The sequence below is a fragment of the Megalops cyprinoides genome, chromosome 12, assembly GCF_013368585.1.
Source record: "Megalops cyprinoides isolate fMegCyp1 chromosome 12, fMegCyp1.pri, whole genome shotgun sequence".
NCBI classification, from domain to species: Eukaryota; Metazoa; Chordata; class Actinopteri; order Elopiformes; family Megalopidae; genus Megalops; species Megalops cyprinoides.
In genome coordinates this window covers 30,193,432-30,209,665 of record NC_050594.1, presented here as the reverse complement: position 1 = coordinate 30,209,665, position 16,234 = coordinate 30,193,432, and the positions used below count along the sequence as shown (strand labels likewise).

At 51.0% G+C, this 16,234-nt stretch overlaps 1 long non-coding RNA gene across 1 annotated transcript in view; it reads right to left on the bottom strand.

The window, feature by feature from the left end:
- Positions 1-16,234, bottom strand: part of LOC118786592 — a 46,446-nt gene that overhangs the window by 11,101 nt on the left and 19,111 nt on the right. The window contains exon 2 of the long non-coding RNA XR_005005352.1: positions 10,145-10,198. This is a non-coding gene — a long non-coding RNA (uncharacterized LOC118786592). The remainder of the gene's footprint in view (positions 1-10,144; positions 10,199-16,234) is intronic.

Here is a 16,234-nt window from a genome sequence, read left to right as displayed (position 1 = left end):
GGGACGCAGAGGGAAAACCCACACCGCCCGAGCACCGCCTGTCCCATGATGCTCGGCCACCACTCACGCCACACTCGTCCTCACACGCTGGCGGAGGGGTGGAAACCAAGCGTGGCCATTAAAAGACAGAGAAGGACATTTACAAGCCCAGAACACCACAGTTACTAAAATGACAACATAAGCCTGTATTACACTACAGGCCAAACAAGGAACCGCTAATCCAGTTAAGCAGTAGAGGAGCTAAAACAGGAGAGGCAAGCCAAACTGATGGATTCAGCCCTTCAGGACAAATCAGACTGGAAACAAAGCAAACCTGGTTACTGCCACTTAAGGGCATAGGGGCAAGCACGCCCTGGGGGAGGCCTTTAATTCCTTCAAAGGGGGGTGAATAAATGAGGGCTCGCAGGAGGACTTTAGATGAGGGACACTCTGTGCTGCTAATTGTCTTTCCTCACTGCGATCGTTCTGTTAGCAGGCTGCTGATTCCTCCCCGGAGGGCAGCGCTAACACCAGCCGGACTAATCGCTCGCTTCCACACTAATTATCTCACAGCTATCAGAGCCAGTCAGCATGTGGGGGGGGGGGGGGGGGGGGGGTGAGGGTGAGGAGGGGTGCACTTAGGAAGGACAATGGACCTAGACCGTATCAGTCCGAGATGTACCAAACTCATTCGCCGTGTCTGTCTACCATGGTGTTTCATAACACACATACTGAAAGTTAAACCACTGTTTGCTGGTCATTGTGATGTGACACTGTCTCTCTGCTTGGTTTAAGTGAGCAGGGTGTTCTGGGTAACAGGGGGTGAGGCTGGAGCTTCAGTGAGCAGGGTGTTCTGGGGAACAGGGTATGAGTGTTTGAGCGTGTCCTGATTTTAGGGATGCTGGGACACAGAGAGGAAAGGTGGAAGCCGGCAGCTCGTATCCCTCAAAGGCAAAGAGCCAATCAGCTGAACTCATCACACCCCGAGCAGCCACCACACTCTACACAACACGGCAATAAGGGCTTCAAGAAACAGCAAAACTTTAAACAGCCGGCAACACCATCACATTTAAAGTGCTTTGTGGCAACATCAATTTTTCATGCGCGCAGTTCAGTAGACATGCAGACCGTTAACTTCACTCATAACAGTTTTTCTCCACAGCGAACGTGCTGAGACTGTCAGAAGAAGTACCAGAAAAGCTTGTACAAGCTCCTAATTAACCACTCATCTGAACCCAAAAGTGACATCCTACACCAGAAGTCCCATACTGCAGGTAGCCCGGGGCTACACTCTCCTCCTCTCTTTGAGCATACGATACTCGAGCGCCAGCACAGAGCTTTTCAGCTCCCGAGAACAACGTCCTGCTGAGACCTGGTGGCGTTTCACTCGCACTGCATCCCTCCTGGGCTCTGGCCTAAGTGCACCGGCTTAAATGGGTCACATCAACTGGGTCTAATAAAATCCATACCGTTGATCACAGAGGTAATGAGGGGAGCGTCGTGTGAAATTATTGGGTCAGTGCACTGGTTTGACTCACCGCCCGATAGCTTATTTATAGCGCGCGTTCAGGAGGCGGTAGATGTAGCGAGCGTGACGGGTGTGGAACATTTGCGTTCACGTTGGCCGGCGTTTCGAAACCACCTCGCCCGCGAGCCGCTCTCCCAGAGCTCCTCGTGTCAGTAAGCTTTTACCTTCAAAAAAAAAAAGAAAACACACATCGCAGCAGAAGCAGAAAAAACTGCTGTGACTTCAAAAGGCACGGGAAAGTATTAAGTAGGACAACTGCATCTTCCCTCCAGTTTCTCTGAGAAGCATGCAGACAGCCGCGTACAGATGCACTGCTAACATCACGCCTCTCTAACATACTGATGAATCCTTCCCTGATAAATAACTCAGAGGGATGAGAAAAGCATGCACTTTCTGAAACTAAATTCCAATCCACACCATCAAAACAAAACACCAGCATCTAAAAACATACTCTTGAAGAGACATAGCAATAAAAAAATAACAACGACACAAAATGTTTCACCTTTCGGTTTGCTGTGGGTGGTCTACCGAAATTCTTCTTGATGTGGTGACTGGAAAGAACACACGTGGCCCCAGCTTAATGTCTACATCCGTCTGTATTCGTTTATTAGGGCTTGAAACGAACTTAAGGACATGAACTCACAGCAGAGACAGTATAGTGAAAACAGTGGTGTTCGCTCCCGATGTTGTCCAGTGTGAGCATATTCGCAACATTCTCTCCAAAATCCCCCCTTCTCTGCTTTCTGACCTGTCCGACGAAGAGAGGCTTCTGGGTATTCACATTTGTCTTGTCCTGCGCTCTGTGAAGGTCATCATCTCTCCCACACAAAAAAATAGTATTGTCACAGCGGTCGATGAGATCTGGCGCACGTCTCCAGCTGACGGCAGCGACGATAAAGCTTTACCAAGCTGTACGTTTCACAGCCTTGTGGTTGAGCCGACCGGGGTGATTCATTCCGCCGCGGCTTCGGTAACACTTGGGAAGTTTTTCTCGAGGTTACTGGCAGCGGTCCGGACCATCCCAGGCCGTTGCAGCGTTTTGGTGCGCGGTGTCACCCGCTTCCCTGCTAATGAGCGTGCAGCTAATCTCTTCCTGTTGTCACACGGTGGGAACGCTGTTTTGTCACACGAGCCAGTCGCGCGAGTGCATCCTCGTTTCCTCCCGCGGCCCTGGCAACGGCGGCAGGGCGACAAGAGCGGAGCGCGACCAAAATAGCTGCGATGGCCCGGCCGTGTAATTAACGCAGTGACAGGAGGGCGGAGGAGGAGGCCTGCGCCGTGTCACTCCGGCCCCCTTCAGATGCAGGCCCTGGAGCGGAGCCAAGCATCGGGCTTTTCCACAGCCTGCCATCAAATCTCCTTAAGACGACTGTAATTCTCCGGCCAAACAAGAGGGAGCTCGCTTTCAAACAACTTTTGCAGCTTCGCATGACGATCTCGTCGACCACGACGGAGGGAGGGAGGGAGGGTGTTTGTTTCATTGTCCTTTTTCTATAGGGGAGGGAAACGTGTACAATCGAGGGGGGGAAGAATCAGGGGCAGAGGAAGGCGGTTCAATCATCATTTTTAAACAAATGTTTGTTCATGGATTAGAAGGGGAATTGGAATTTCTTTCCTGACAGGCTGAGAGAGGCGGTTCTGGAATAATGCGTGAGGATGCATGCACTCCTCTGAGATCCTCACTACTGCACCCAGGATGTTTTAGCTTTTTCACCACGCGAAGTGGTTAGCACTCTAAAGAGCTGTGTTTCTCTTATTAAGAGGAAACGGAGCTGGCTTCTGTGGCACAAGGTCACACAGAGAATGACCGCAGGCAGGGTGTTGCAGTGGGGGCCAGGGTTTTTCTCTGCACACCCCACACCCACAGCACCGTGTCATACACCGTCAGCAGGGGGGGAGACTAGAGGGACAATATGTCACTGAAAAATTACTACTTCAATTTCACAAAACATACCTTTTGTGTGGGAAAAGAAAGTCTCAGCTTTCATGAATTCCAGGTTTACAACATCTGGGTATGGCCAAAATATCTAGGAAATGAATCCAAAGAGAGGGAACGGGTAGGAAAAATGTGTGGTATTCAAGCAGGGCAGACCTGGTTACAGTTTAACTGCTCCTACGTTTCTGTATATACAGAAGGTGAACAGGGGAGGGGGGGACAGCTATGAGTCAGACCGAACACAAAATGTCTGAGGGGAAAAAAACACACAAGCACACCGCAAGTATTGCTAAACAACGTAAGGAGACGTGTGAGGCCCAGCCCGTAACTGTCTCCTCTTCCTTCCTGAAGCCCGTTTCCCAGTATGCACTCTGCTTGGGAACGATGGCGCTGAGAGTCAGGACGAACGCTCGCCCTGTTCCTTGCCCCCTACCTTTTTTCGCCGTTTCTGTTTCCTCAAAGCTGTGGAACTCGGGACGGTCGGAACAAACAGAGAAAAAAAGAAAAACACAGAGACACTGAGGCGAGACTGTTTGAGTGTGAGCGTGCGGTCAGAGTTTCCCCCTCCGTGTGATAGAGAGCGTGCGCTTTCTGGCCGGCCTAAGTAAACACAGCTGAGCTCCGTCCGGGAAGCGGCCCGTGACGGCCCCCGCCTCGCGCGGATCAGGCCGCAGCCCGCGCCCCCGGATGGGTAACAGCAGGAACCGGCCAATCATGGGCCAGAGGGGTGCTGCCAGGAGGGCACTCAACTTGACATCTGCTAAATGAATGAGACGGGGTACACAGGAAGCGGGAGCTGCCCCAACCAAACCTACACTACAGTTCAACAACGACTACCAGCAAGGCCACTCACCTCATTGCATTACATTACATCATTGTCATTCAGCAGATTGCTCTTATCCAGAGCAACTAACAAAGGTTACAATTTTACAGCTGGATGTTTACAGAAGCAGCTGTTGGTTAAACACCCAAAGGTACAAAAGCAGTGCCCCTGCAGAGCATTGAACCACGGACCTTTAAGTTCCGAGCCCGGCTCCATGACACCACACCACACTACTGCCCTACCATTTAACAGCATCATTTAACCTACAGTTTAACAATTAAGTAATAACTATTTGCGATCAAGTCCTCTCTTTATAAGGCTTTGTCTCTGGTGGAAAATGAGCGGAGGAGTGCCCCTGATAAGAAATAGGAGCCACAGCTACACTGCGAGACATTTTTATCCCTTCAGGACTGCATCTGTCACCAGCTCACAACAGACAGGACAATGCAGAATACAAATGTGAATTGCCTGCATTGGAATATTAGGAAAGATTTTGACAGATTAAGAGGGGAGTGAAAGGACACACACAACAGCAGAAGTGCTCATAATCAAATCCACTTTGGGCCCAAATAAGAGATTAGGCTTAGCTTTCTGACAGCGGCAGATGGGTGCTTTTGGGACACTCCTCCGTCCTCACAGCATTCACTTTCCTCCTTGAAAGATTCCCGACACACTCCGACTCCACCTCCTCTAATCGAGAGATCAGAAGGTGAAATGACTAAGGTCGCGCTGAAATGAAAAGCTTTTCTTGACCCCATTTATTGTAAAATGACAAGTTTGGCGCAGATGGCCTTCTGCCAAATGGCTTTTGATTTTATCCCACGGTTCAATTTGTGGTTCACGGGCGGGGCGAATTATCCAATCTGGTCCAAAATCAAAATCCGCCGGGCCGGTCAGTGCGCCTCGGGGTGTTCGCACACCAGAGTGTGCCACGTATAAAGCCCTCCCTTATGCCTGGCTCCCTCACCCACGAAGAGACACGTTCAGAGAAGCGTGCAGACCCTGATCCAATGCCGCTGGGGTCTGGTCATATACCGGTTCGGCTCACAGTGAGGGTCAGGGGCTCTCGCTGATCCTGACATGACACACACAGTGGGAGGGTGCAGCAGCAGGCCAGGAACGGAACTCACAACCGAGGGGCTGCGGGCTTGACTCCCAGGAGGGGCACTGCCATTGTGAGAAGTTCTTGGCTTGAGTACTTTTACAATACATTCAACTTTCTAAATGGATGATGTAAAAAAAATAACACTGCATGCAGTGAAATATGCCTAAGAGAAGTCAATCTGCTGAATTGTAATGCAATGTACATTGATTTAAACATCCATGACCAAATTTCACAGCTTTTAAAGAACATTCAGAGCTCTTGTCTGCTTGGCCTGGGCTCTGCTGATTCTGCTCTGAGGCTCGGTTCTGCCTGCCCATGATGGCCGAGCTCCAGCTACAGCAGGGGTAATGAGGACCCTCTCCCCAGACCACCCCGAAGGCTGGAGCCACGCTGACCAGGGCGCTACGCGCTCGTCACCCATTTAACCTGCATGTAAAAACAGTCAGAAAGGGCGCCTTGAAATGACTTAAGAGTGGGTTGTGAGACACGTTAAGTTAAGCCTTTAGGAAAAAACCGTGACAGTTTTTGATGAACAAACCACAAAGTGACAGTGTTCTGTAATCTGCGGTAATTTACAGCAATACTGCAGCACAGCCAGAGAACTCGGAGGCCTGACTCATGAGTCAGTACATAACTGCACTGCACTAAAGCATTATGAAGGGTAGAGCACAGACCAGAGGCCTTTAAGCAATCTTTCCTCCTCAGCTCTGCTCCTGGCACATTCTATGGATTCGCAGTCAGGATGCTGGGTATTTGACAGCTGTTGAAACACTCCGGCCAGGGCAGGCCGGCCAGCTGTCTGGACCCCAGCCCGGTAATGTCGCCTCAGATAGAAGCACAGGGCAGGCAGCAGGACGCACGCTGTCACCACCGCACAGGAGGTGCGATTCACCACTTCCTCCGCGGAGGCCAGGAACAGGAAGCAGCAGGATGTAACGGTGCACATTTTCACGGGGGCCAGGTAACTGTTTGACTCACTCCGGTTCAGCAGTTTCTAAAACAAACATACACGATTAAACAGGGCCTACAATTTTTTAACAATAAAACTGTGACCCTTCAGCAGTAAGTTGCAAGAATCACTGCAACCTAAAACATAAGAATAGGACCTAAAACGAAAGCATGTATATGCACCATGCAAGATAGAGATTCGGACAGGTCTAACTTATGCCTTGTGCTCCAATAACAATGACAATGGACAATGATGATTAAGGGAAAGCATGGCCATCTGACCTGCCCTGATGACCTCCAGGGAGGTGACATTGGCCAGAACGGCTGTGTGGAGCACGCCTGTCACAGGAACTGACTGCACTGTGACTCAGTTCGCTGTCGGTGACAAACCGCAGCATGGCAGGGGAGCTCAGCCCCTCCCTGTGAAAGGGTCAACAGCAAAGCGCCGCGATTAACGAGCCTCGAAGCGGTTTCTCTCCCTTGGCGCGCATCTGGAGAGGTGAACCTTCCTCCGCACCCGTTCCACACAGCGTGCTCCTCACCTGAAACGCCTTCACTGCGCGGTTAACAGATACTATCTGAGTAATAACGCGCTCAGCGCTGGGCCTACAGTGCAGCGAGGCTTTGCAAACAGGGACCTGATACATTTTCATGAATGAAACATCACGCTGCCACGCTCCCGGAGCCCCACTGCGCGCAGACAATCCCAAGCAACGGATTCTTCGCAATTTAGCCGAAAAATGAGAAATAAGCCGATTATATTCACTCCCCGGAGCCGCGGGTAAGCGGCGCGTTATTCTCCTTGATGGCAGTGATTAGCAGGCATTTCCTCTAACGCGCCGCTTAAGATAACCTCTCAGTCTCGGGCGCGTGTTTGGCAGCGCCAGGGCCGCTGCTCTTTCGCAGCTCGCTGCCGGGAGAGCCCCGGCGCGGAAACCGGCAGCAGCAAGGCGGCTCGTTTTGACAGGTGCTGTCAGAGCGGATCTCGTGGGGAGCGAAGGCGGCAGGAGAGCTCAGGTGGCGGCGTGACAACCCAAAAATAAGGAGGCGGAGGTGCGCGGGGTGAACCTCCACTGACCTGTCTCGAGGCTTCAGGAACACACTGTGCAAACCACTCACACTCACAGCTTCCCAGCTACTGACCTCGCACTTACCAACACTACAGACACCCTGTCTGGAGAGAAGCGATGGAGCCCCACTCACTGAATACACAGCCTACCCAGACCTACTGTCTGCGATTCCCCTACGGCAAGGTGCCCATTCAGGCACACATCTGACAGCAGCCGGCGAACTGCAGTACAAAGGGAATGCTTGCGCTGCAGTCAGGCTCCTGATGTAACACGCTGGAGACGGGCTCACCCCCACAATAAACAGGAGCGCGTTGGCTAATTAATGCACAGATCCAGACTCGCCAAATAGTTGCTCTGCTTCTAAGAGACACTAATTGCCTCTCCGCTGAGCAAACGGAGCACACCCCGAAAAAAGAAAAGCTTTTTGATTATTCTAAAACAACTCGGCTGATTAGGCAGGGGGTCTCGACGATTTAGATTTCATTAATGACACGTTTCGGAAAGCAGCCGACTGCTTTGCCTTCGGTTTCCCCTCGCAGAGCGAGATGAAAAGGATTAAACGTTTGCTTTGCTCTCCTTTGATGTCGTCATCATTGTAATGAATATCATTGTCATTATCTATGGCTGGGAAGCCGACAGCAATTGGGAGCCACAAAAAGCCTTGTGGCTTGAGGAGTATTTGCTCAGGGGCATTGTGGGTAAAAAGCAAAGGGTGTTTGGTGGGGGGGGGGGGCTTCTTGTGGCTTGAGGGATTCCAACAGTTTGTCGATAAACTGGGAGTCCACAGATGGCCCGAGGCATGGATTCCCACGCACGCACACACACACACACACACACACACACACACGCACACGCACACACAGGGCCAAGGTTTACAAAGTCAATCTTCTCAGCTTCAAATCCGAGGAGAATTATGTCGCCCCGCTGCCACCCACTGATCCCGACTGCAACGGGAGTAAGCCTCTGAGAAAATGAGGAAACACGCCCTGCGCCCTCGCGGACCCGCCCGCCGCGTGAAACGCGCCACGCAAACACATACAACATACACAAACATACAGCTGCACGCTTGCAATCTCAGTAAGTCAATAACGGCTCTGTTCCGTCACCTGTGTTAGAAAACAGGGATCGCGACAGTAATCCTGCAAACTCTGGGATAAGATCATTAAAAGGGCCTCACTGCCATGCTATCAGCATCGCTTCGCCGTGCGCATCTGATCCTAATGCTGGAGCTGGCAGCTCATTTCTCAGCAGGGGCAGAGGTGCAGAAGGGGAAGACGCTCGGTTTGTAGAAAGGCTGGATGGGCTAATTCCCAGGGTCACATCCACAAGCTCACGGTGTCCTGCTGTACAGCCAATCAGCCATTCTCCCCCTGACACTTTACACCCCCTATAATCTGGACACAGTGATACGACACCCCCCCCCCCCCCCCCCCATCTCCTGCCTGGTCCTGCTCCAGACTCCACCAGGCTGTGGTGTGGTGTGGTTGTGTGATGTGTGGCTCTCCTTACCCATTTGCTAACGCTAATGCTAAAGGTGCGCGCGGAGGGAGAGGACAGCGTGTGCAGTGCGCCGGTAAGCGCAGCCGCGGTGGCGATGCGGCGGGTTGCCCGGGGAAGGAGGCGATAAGCGAGGCGGCGCGCGGCCCGTTCTGATAAATGAGGGCTTCCCGCTCTTTTCTGCCTCAGCAGAAGCGTTGTGGAAAAGGCGGCCCTGGGACTTCAGCGCCGTGACGCTGCAGGTGCTGACTGCAGGAGGAAATGTGAAGAAACGCTGCGATCTCAGGCCACAGAGAAAGAGAGAGAGCGCTCTGCCAAACCTGAGGGCTGGGAGGACTCCGCCGCACAACTTCCTTCCACAGATTAACCTGTCCAATTCATCAACTGAAGCTTTAGTCAACGCATATTTTTTTACTGAACTTGGTCAGGTTTGATGCTCTACATGACAATGCCTGTGGCTGTGGGAATGAGATAAAATAAAATCCCTAAAATAATGCTCTATTCCACAGTTAAAGAATCATTTCCTTCCTTATAGTGAATTTATTCTCAAAACACAAACTACTTCTTCCATTTCTGCTTTTAGCTACTTCTGCTGTTTTCCACACAAGTAAACATGTACAGCCCACTGCAATGTTTTAAACTCATCCAATTATTGAGGCTAAGGCCCCGAAAAGGCAGATTTCTTTCAGTTGATTTGCCCATAAAACATTCACCCTTGGCGTTATTATATTATTCTAAGCGCCAATTTTATGTATCAGATAGCTTAACTAAAAATGGGGGACAAACTCATCGCTAAAGAACACACTAATGGCTCTGTGTGGGACACCACAGCGGTCTCTCCTCAAACCAGCTGAGGTGGACATGCTGGTGTTGCTCACCATGAAAAACAAGTAGCAATAACCCCAAAATAGTCAAATACATCATCTAGAGGGAAGTCATATATCTAAATTATCGCAACACACTTTTTTCCACCAAGCACATTATACAACTATAATTCTTTCTGTGAAAATGATGACTCAACACAAAAGATCTTCATTCACTCACTACTGGGCAGAAAAGTGAGTATCACCAAGGAATTCTCTTGCATCATGCTGAGTATTCTAAGAACACAACTTTAAATTTCTCTGCTTTTTTGCAAACAAACATTTGAATACAGATCCAGATAATCGATTATTGATCTCATGCTCGAATATTAAGATATTCGCAGTCTTTTCCCCAATTTTCAGGAAAAAGACAAATCCATTGAGACGTTACTCACAAAGAGTCCTTGTTCTTGTTATAGTTCGTCCTTCAGTTCCCAGCTCTGGTGGATCTGAAAGAAGAGGAACAGATTCTTCAGATATCAACCCATAAGGCCAAACGAAAAAACAAACTGCTCAAACATTCTGCTGTACTCTGGACATCGGCCAACAACACACATGCAGACACACACACACACACACACACACATTAAAGATTTCACAACTTGGGTGATGCGCCTCATGCCAGATTTCGCCTGCAGCACTTAAGCCTTTCGGCGCATGCCTGACATATGGAGGCGCGGCGTGAGAGCGACTCAGCCGGTGCCGCTGAGGAAGATTAATGTGGCAAAAACCTCCAAAAACAACACGCGCTGAAAGGGAGAGCGAGTGCGAGCTCGCGGAGTGTGTCGGATCCGGGCGCCTCGTCAGGACGGGTCCCGGGGGGGGGCGCGGCGGGACTCCGCCGCGGCGCGTCGCGGCTACATCGCGCATCCGCCGCCTCCGCAAACGCCCACGCATTCCGCCCGTCCGGCCAACTTTCCGGGAGTATCCTCTTCTCCAGAAAACACATACTGTCCCCAGTACACAGACTGGCCATCCAGCCCCTAGTCCCTCACCAGACTGACTGCATAAATTGGAGGAAAGCTGCCCGGACCCCTCAAAACACCTCAGCTCAAGACTGTCACCCCTCCCAAATGCTGTCCAGTGTGATTCTGCTCGTTCAAGGAGGACTGAGATGAATACAATTGAAAGAAAGTGATTAAAACCGTCTTAAACTCACAGAATGCCTCCTACCTTGAGATTCCCATATTTCCCCATATTCATTCACACTATGCCAATATATTCACTGTCATGTCCAACTTTCCAGCAGTATCCTCTCCTCCATAAAGCGGACACTGCCCCATGTGAGAGCGCTATCCGTTATCCCAGACAAAGCCCAACCCGCCGGATATGACAGCTGGACGTACATTTGCCGTGGTCGGAATGTTTAGGGCTGGGAAAAGCCGAGCCTAGCGGGCGCAGCGGGGTCGGTGTCAAATGTCAGCGCGGGACAGACGAACCCCTGTCCCTCGCCCCAGTCCGTGGGCCGCGTCCGAGCAAACCGATTTCCAAATGTAACACATTTCACTTAATGCATTATTAATCCTTAGGAGTGTGACCAGTGAAAACACAGGAGACGGCCTGCTCTAAATACTGAAAGATGGGCCTCGGTAACAGGCGATTTCACACCCAGTTATGTGGGCCTGCATACGCAGCCACTACACATTTAGTTAATACTTTGCAGAGCTACATGCCTGTCCGGCAGGTGCCCTTTTCCAAGCTCACATTCATTTCGCAAATGACCCATTTACAACACCCTGGAGAAACCAACACTGCCTTGCACATCCAGATGCAGTATCTCATATCTCAGCCCTCTCTGGGACACCAGTGTCCCAAGCAGTGCCCTAGCCAGTGGCTGCCCTGTATCACATGAAACCCACATCTTACCAATGATTCTTTTTTCCTGCCAGAAAGATGCCAAAGGTGCCAAAGACATGGGATGTGTTGGTGTACACAGTCAGATGTGAGGAGATATGAGCGTTTGTGGGAACGGCCGGTGTTGATATTGGCTCTTCCGCTCTGTTGTGTGCTTCCTGTGGAGGGCTCCGGCAGGACGGCCGTCCCGAATGAGGAGGGCACACCCCCAGCCGAAAGGCATTCCTCTCCTCCCACATCTCCGCAGAAGAGCTCCGCTTCAGTAAAGACTCCTGCTCCTTCCCATCTGTTCTGTGCAAATACTCTGCCACCGTTCTACAAAGGACTTTGCCGCAATCGCGATTAGGCCAGGCCCGTAATCCGGGCCCGTGGATAAAGACTTAAGGAGAGCGGGGTATCAGGACAGGGCTTTGATGAACGCGCTCGCGGGGCACAACATGTGGTTCGAATTCCGCATCCCGGAGCGTGCAGTGAAATGATTCTGCAAAATGGTAGTCAAAACATTAGTGCCTCTGAGTCATATGAATATTTTAACGGTCCTGTGTTTAATCCAGAAACCTGGTGTGCAGATGTCTGCACAAACGCAAGTCAGTTGTGATCGCCCTGTACCACTCCGTACAGCAGCAGTGACTGCCACCTGCGATCTGCCACGCACTGCTTGCATCCACCGCGTGTGGCTTTAACAGGAATTATGTTTATCATGGTCCAACAATGGCAAAAAGTCACATCCAGCATCGATTTACACTGAGCACTCCACCCTAATCCCATCCACCGATGGGCCATCCAGCTCTCAGCTCTCCAGCAGACTGAGTACACTGATCCGGGGAAAGCCATCCAGACCCCCCCGCCCCTAAATGTGACAGTTCACCACTGCCACCCCCCTAACACTGTCCGGTTCACCTCTGTCTGTTAAGGCAGATCAGAAATGAATATGATGGAAAGTAAGATGTTAAAACTGGTTTGAACAGGATTGCTCCTACCTCAAGATTCCCATCTATCACAATACACACTCGCTCTTCACCTGTGCCAATATGTACACCCTCATAGGCAAAATGTGAACACCATATGAGTTCCTTCACCTGAATGTTACTGTAAGAGTGCTTCCAACTAGGCTTCCAACACAAGTTTCCTCCCCAATGTCAAGACCACTGAGTTCAGTACTAATCAGAAATCTATATATATATTGGACGGGAAGGACATTTAAGTAATATGCTAAGCGGTCTATCATCCTGTCTATCATTGCTGCAAGCAACACAAAATCCTGAAAAACACAGAAAAGTAACTTCCAATACTCTTCCATAACACCGATCGCCGACAGCCAGATATTCTGTGTGATCATTCTTTTATTACAGGAGGGCTTTTCGAAAACAAAGCTCATCCCACAATTACACAGACACGCTCCGCTCCGCGGAGATGCTTTACGCTCAAAGAGAATATGATTTACTGGTTGTTCAAAGCATTAAACCGTCTGCGGGCCGAGGAGTCCGACTGTCTGGGACAAACTACGCGAATGTCATATTTCAGCAGGCGGCTCCCTCTCTTCCAAGTCTCTTTGGCATGTGTACCCCTGTTTCTTCTGCACGCCGAGCACCACAGCTGGAGGATCAAATTCAAGGGCACAGACAGGTCTGGGGTGGGTGTCCTCGTCATAACCCTAATCGGAGGAGGGAAGCGATATTCGCCCGCGACGGCGGCACCGTTCTCCCCTTTCTGGTAACAGGAAATGCGCTGGCGTGCCCTCCAGTCTGCTCTGGGTCAGCGACGGGAGAAGGAGCCTACAGGAAGAGATTTATTTCTGTTCCAGGGAGCGAGCTGGACTCAAAAACACAGGAGGAAAGCTCAGATTGCAGACAAGCCGTGAAGTTAACACCGCATAATGGGTCTCAGTCACGTCCCACCCTCAATGCTCAATGTTAAAAAGGAGAGTGCGGTATTTCCCATCCACTTCTCATTTCAGTCTGGGATCACAGGATCATCGATAAGCAGAAAATGACAACCGTCTTCACAGCATATTAAAACCTGAGCCAAGAATACACACTATTAGCAGAAACAGCGCTAAATATTGAAAGCGTACTGCGGTAAGGTGTCACAATTGCTGGGATGACAAAGAGAGCTTCCTTGTCTCATTCCCCCGCTGGCTGTGGCCGACGCCTCACCCCGGCTCGCCGCGCGGTTGCTGTCGACTCAGCAAGGTGCGTAACGCTCTGTGGATACGCCTCAGAGCTGATTAATTACAGGGGGTTTTCGAGAGCAGACGCAGCAGTTTGCAGACCCAGATGTTTTCCCAGCCGGTTCCAGCCGACGGTTTCTCGCCCCTCGGCTCCCACCCCCGAGCTCGCGCTCGTTAGCACTGAAGGTTTACGTGACCGTTAGCACCTGCTCCACCCGCCAAAACTGCCCTGTTACAGAAGACCTAGGACCATGACATCTGACTGTCAGGATTCAGCTTTGCACGGTGCGGTGCTTTCTATCAGAATTGGTTTTCGTTGGCTCAACATCCAACAAAATGATGCTTTGGTCTGCCATATGCTTATTCAAGACGTTCAGTCACTCGTGCCTTCAAACTGCTATTAGTCAGCCATGCGTTGAAAGTGTTGCCATACCTGAACTGAACTAACGAGCTTGTTCCCTGTAATCAAAGCACGTGAGTAAATTTCACAAGATTTCCAACTTTTACCTGTGATAACCCTGAATTTTCAGCAGTGTGGGATTCAGCCTTTAGATCAGTATCAGTGACATCAGCTCGGACCCCACGCAATAAGTCAAAGCACTGTACTATCCAATACTTTGGGAACAAAAAAAGAAAAAGACTTTGCACTTTATAAACACAGATACTGGGGTCTCATTATTCTGTCTGGGTTTCCAAGGAGACATGCAGTCACTATATTGTACATCAGATGCCTGGGAACTCTGTATGCTGGGAACTATTATATCTGACACAGGCAGTAAAACTGTGGCCCAGGCGGCCAGGAATAAATCATTCAATACACAGGAAAGCAGCCAGAGAGAAAAAGCCTGGAAAAGCACCCCCAGTCATTTGTTAGCTTGATTCATTCCCTCCACCTGGGAAACGCTGGGAATTTTCCCCATGCAGACAACTGCATAAATAAGCACATAAAGAAAGTCTAAAAGAGCTTTGTTTGAGCAATTCTTTTTAATTGGACATCTGTAAATCAGCAGACGGCTTCGGCCTAAATTTGAAGCAGTAAACAACTCTGCCACTCTGAGGTGTAGCATTGCGCCTTATTTCTGGGACGGTACATGGGTGCTGGGGGGTGAAGAGGGATTTCCCAAAAGGCCGTGCAGCTCATGACACCGAGCATGCATCTCTCTGCCGACGCCCGCCGCGGGCCTCGCCCGGGGAGGGGTCAAAGGTTCGGCAGGAAAGTCCCAGAAACGTCACGGTCCTTTCCTCTGGAGTCTGCTTCATAGGGGAGGGGTAGAAAAGAGGCACACAGATGGGAGAAATGGAAGGCCGTCTTGCTAAAGCGTGCCTTTACATAGCTGCCGCTGAAGGCCTGGAGCAGGAGGGCCAGGGCTGCTGGGTACCCCCCCTGCCCTGTCCCACCCTGACCCCGCAGATCCCCGGTAATAAACGCACTTCATCAGCACTGCCATGAATGCTTAACGCAGCACAGGATGCTGGGAGTGCGTAGCCTCATAAAAGCTGCCCTCTGACCCCGGGGGGGGGGCTGCTCCCCCTGTCCACCGCTTCTCCTCTCCCCTGCCCCTTTTTCCCAGGCGCAGTGGTGAGCAGCAGGCGCGGCCGGTGCAGGGCTCTCCACCCCCGTCTCTAAATCACAGAGGCCCCGTGTATGCGAGAGGGCTTCTTCAGCAGGCGGGACGGAGGCCCGAAACGCACCTCTCTTCTGAGGTCCGCGAGGCGCCGGGCCAAGGGAGGGTTCTTTGCGCGCGGCAAGACACCCGGTAGGGGTGCGGGAGGAGGAGGGGAGAGCAGGAAGGGGCTTGCGGAACCTCCACCACACAGACCCACGGCACCCCCGGTCCGGTAAGCCTGGCCTCAGAACACAAGGAGCAGTTCGCGTTCCTCCCACCCACCCCCACAGGGGTCGAGGAGGCAACTGGGGGCGAGCTGCCCCGCCACGCTCCGAGCCCCTGGCCAGGAGCGCACGCTGTGGAAATTTATTACGTGCCTCGGCTCCAGAGAGGAAGTGGAATCTTGGAGCAGGCCGCGCAGGAGAAAAATTCCTGCTGGCACGGATGCAGGGGAGCAAAAACAAACACAACGAGCATAATCCTTTCAAGAACGCCGTTAATACTCCCCATCTTTCAGCGTGAGCCTCTCCACACGGCGGCTCGGGCAGGGTGGGGTTTCTCAGCCTCTTGTTTTTCCGATCCAGTCAGAAACGATCCCGGTTTTAATCACTCAAGAAAGGAATTGATACGGTCAGTGTGGTTTCGCAAACCGCACAGGACATGCACGTCATTTAAGATTTGATATAGTGCTGCACAAGTGTGAGGGCTACAGGGATCATTTATTTATTTATGTATTTATTTATTTGTTTCATACTTTTATCTGTCCTGAAGGTCAAACGGCAAACAGAACTTTACTGCACTCAAAGTGAATAGCTAATACAGTATATATAAAGCTAAACTACAGAGTTGACTGA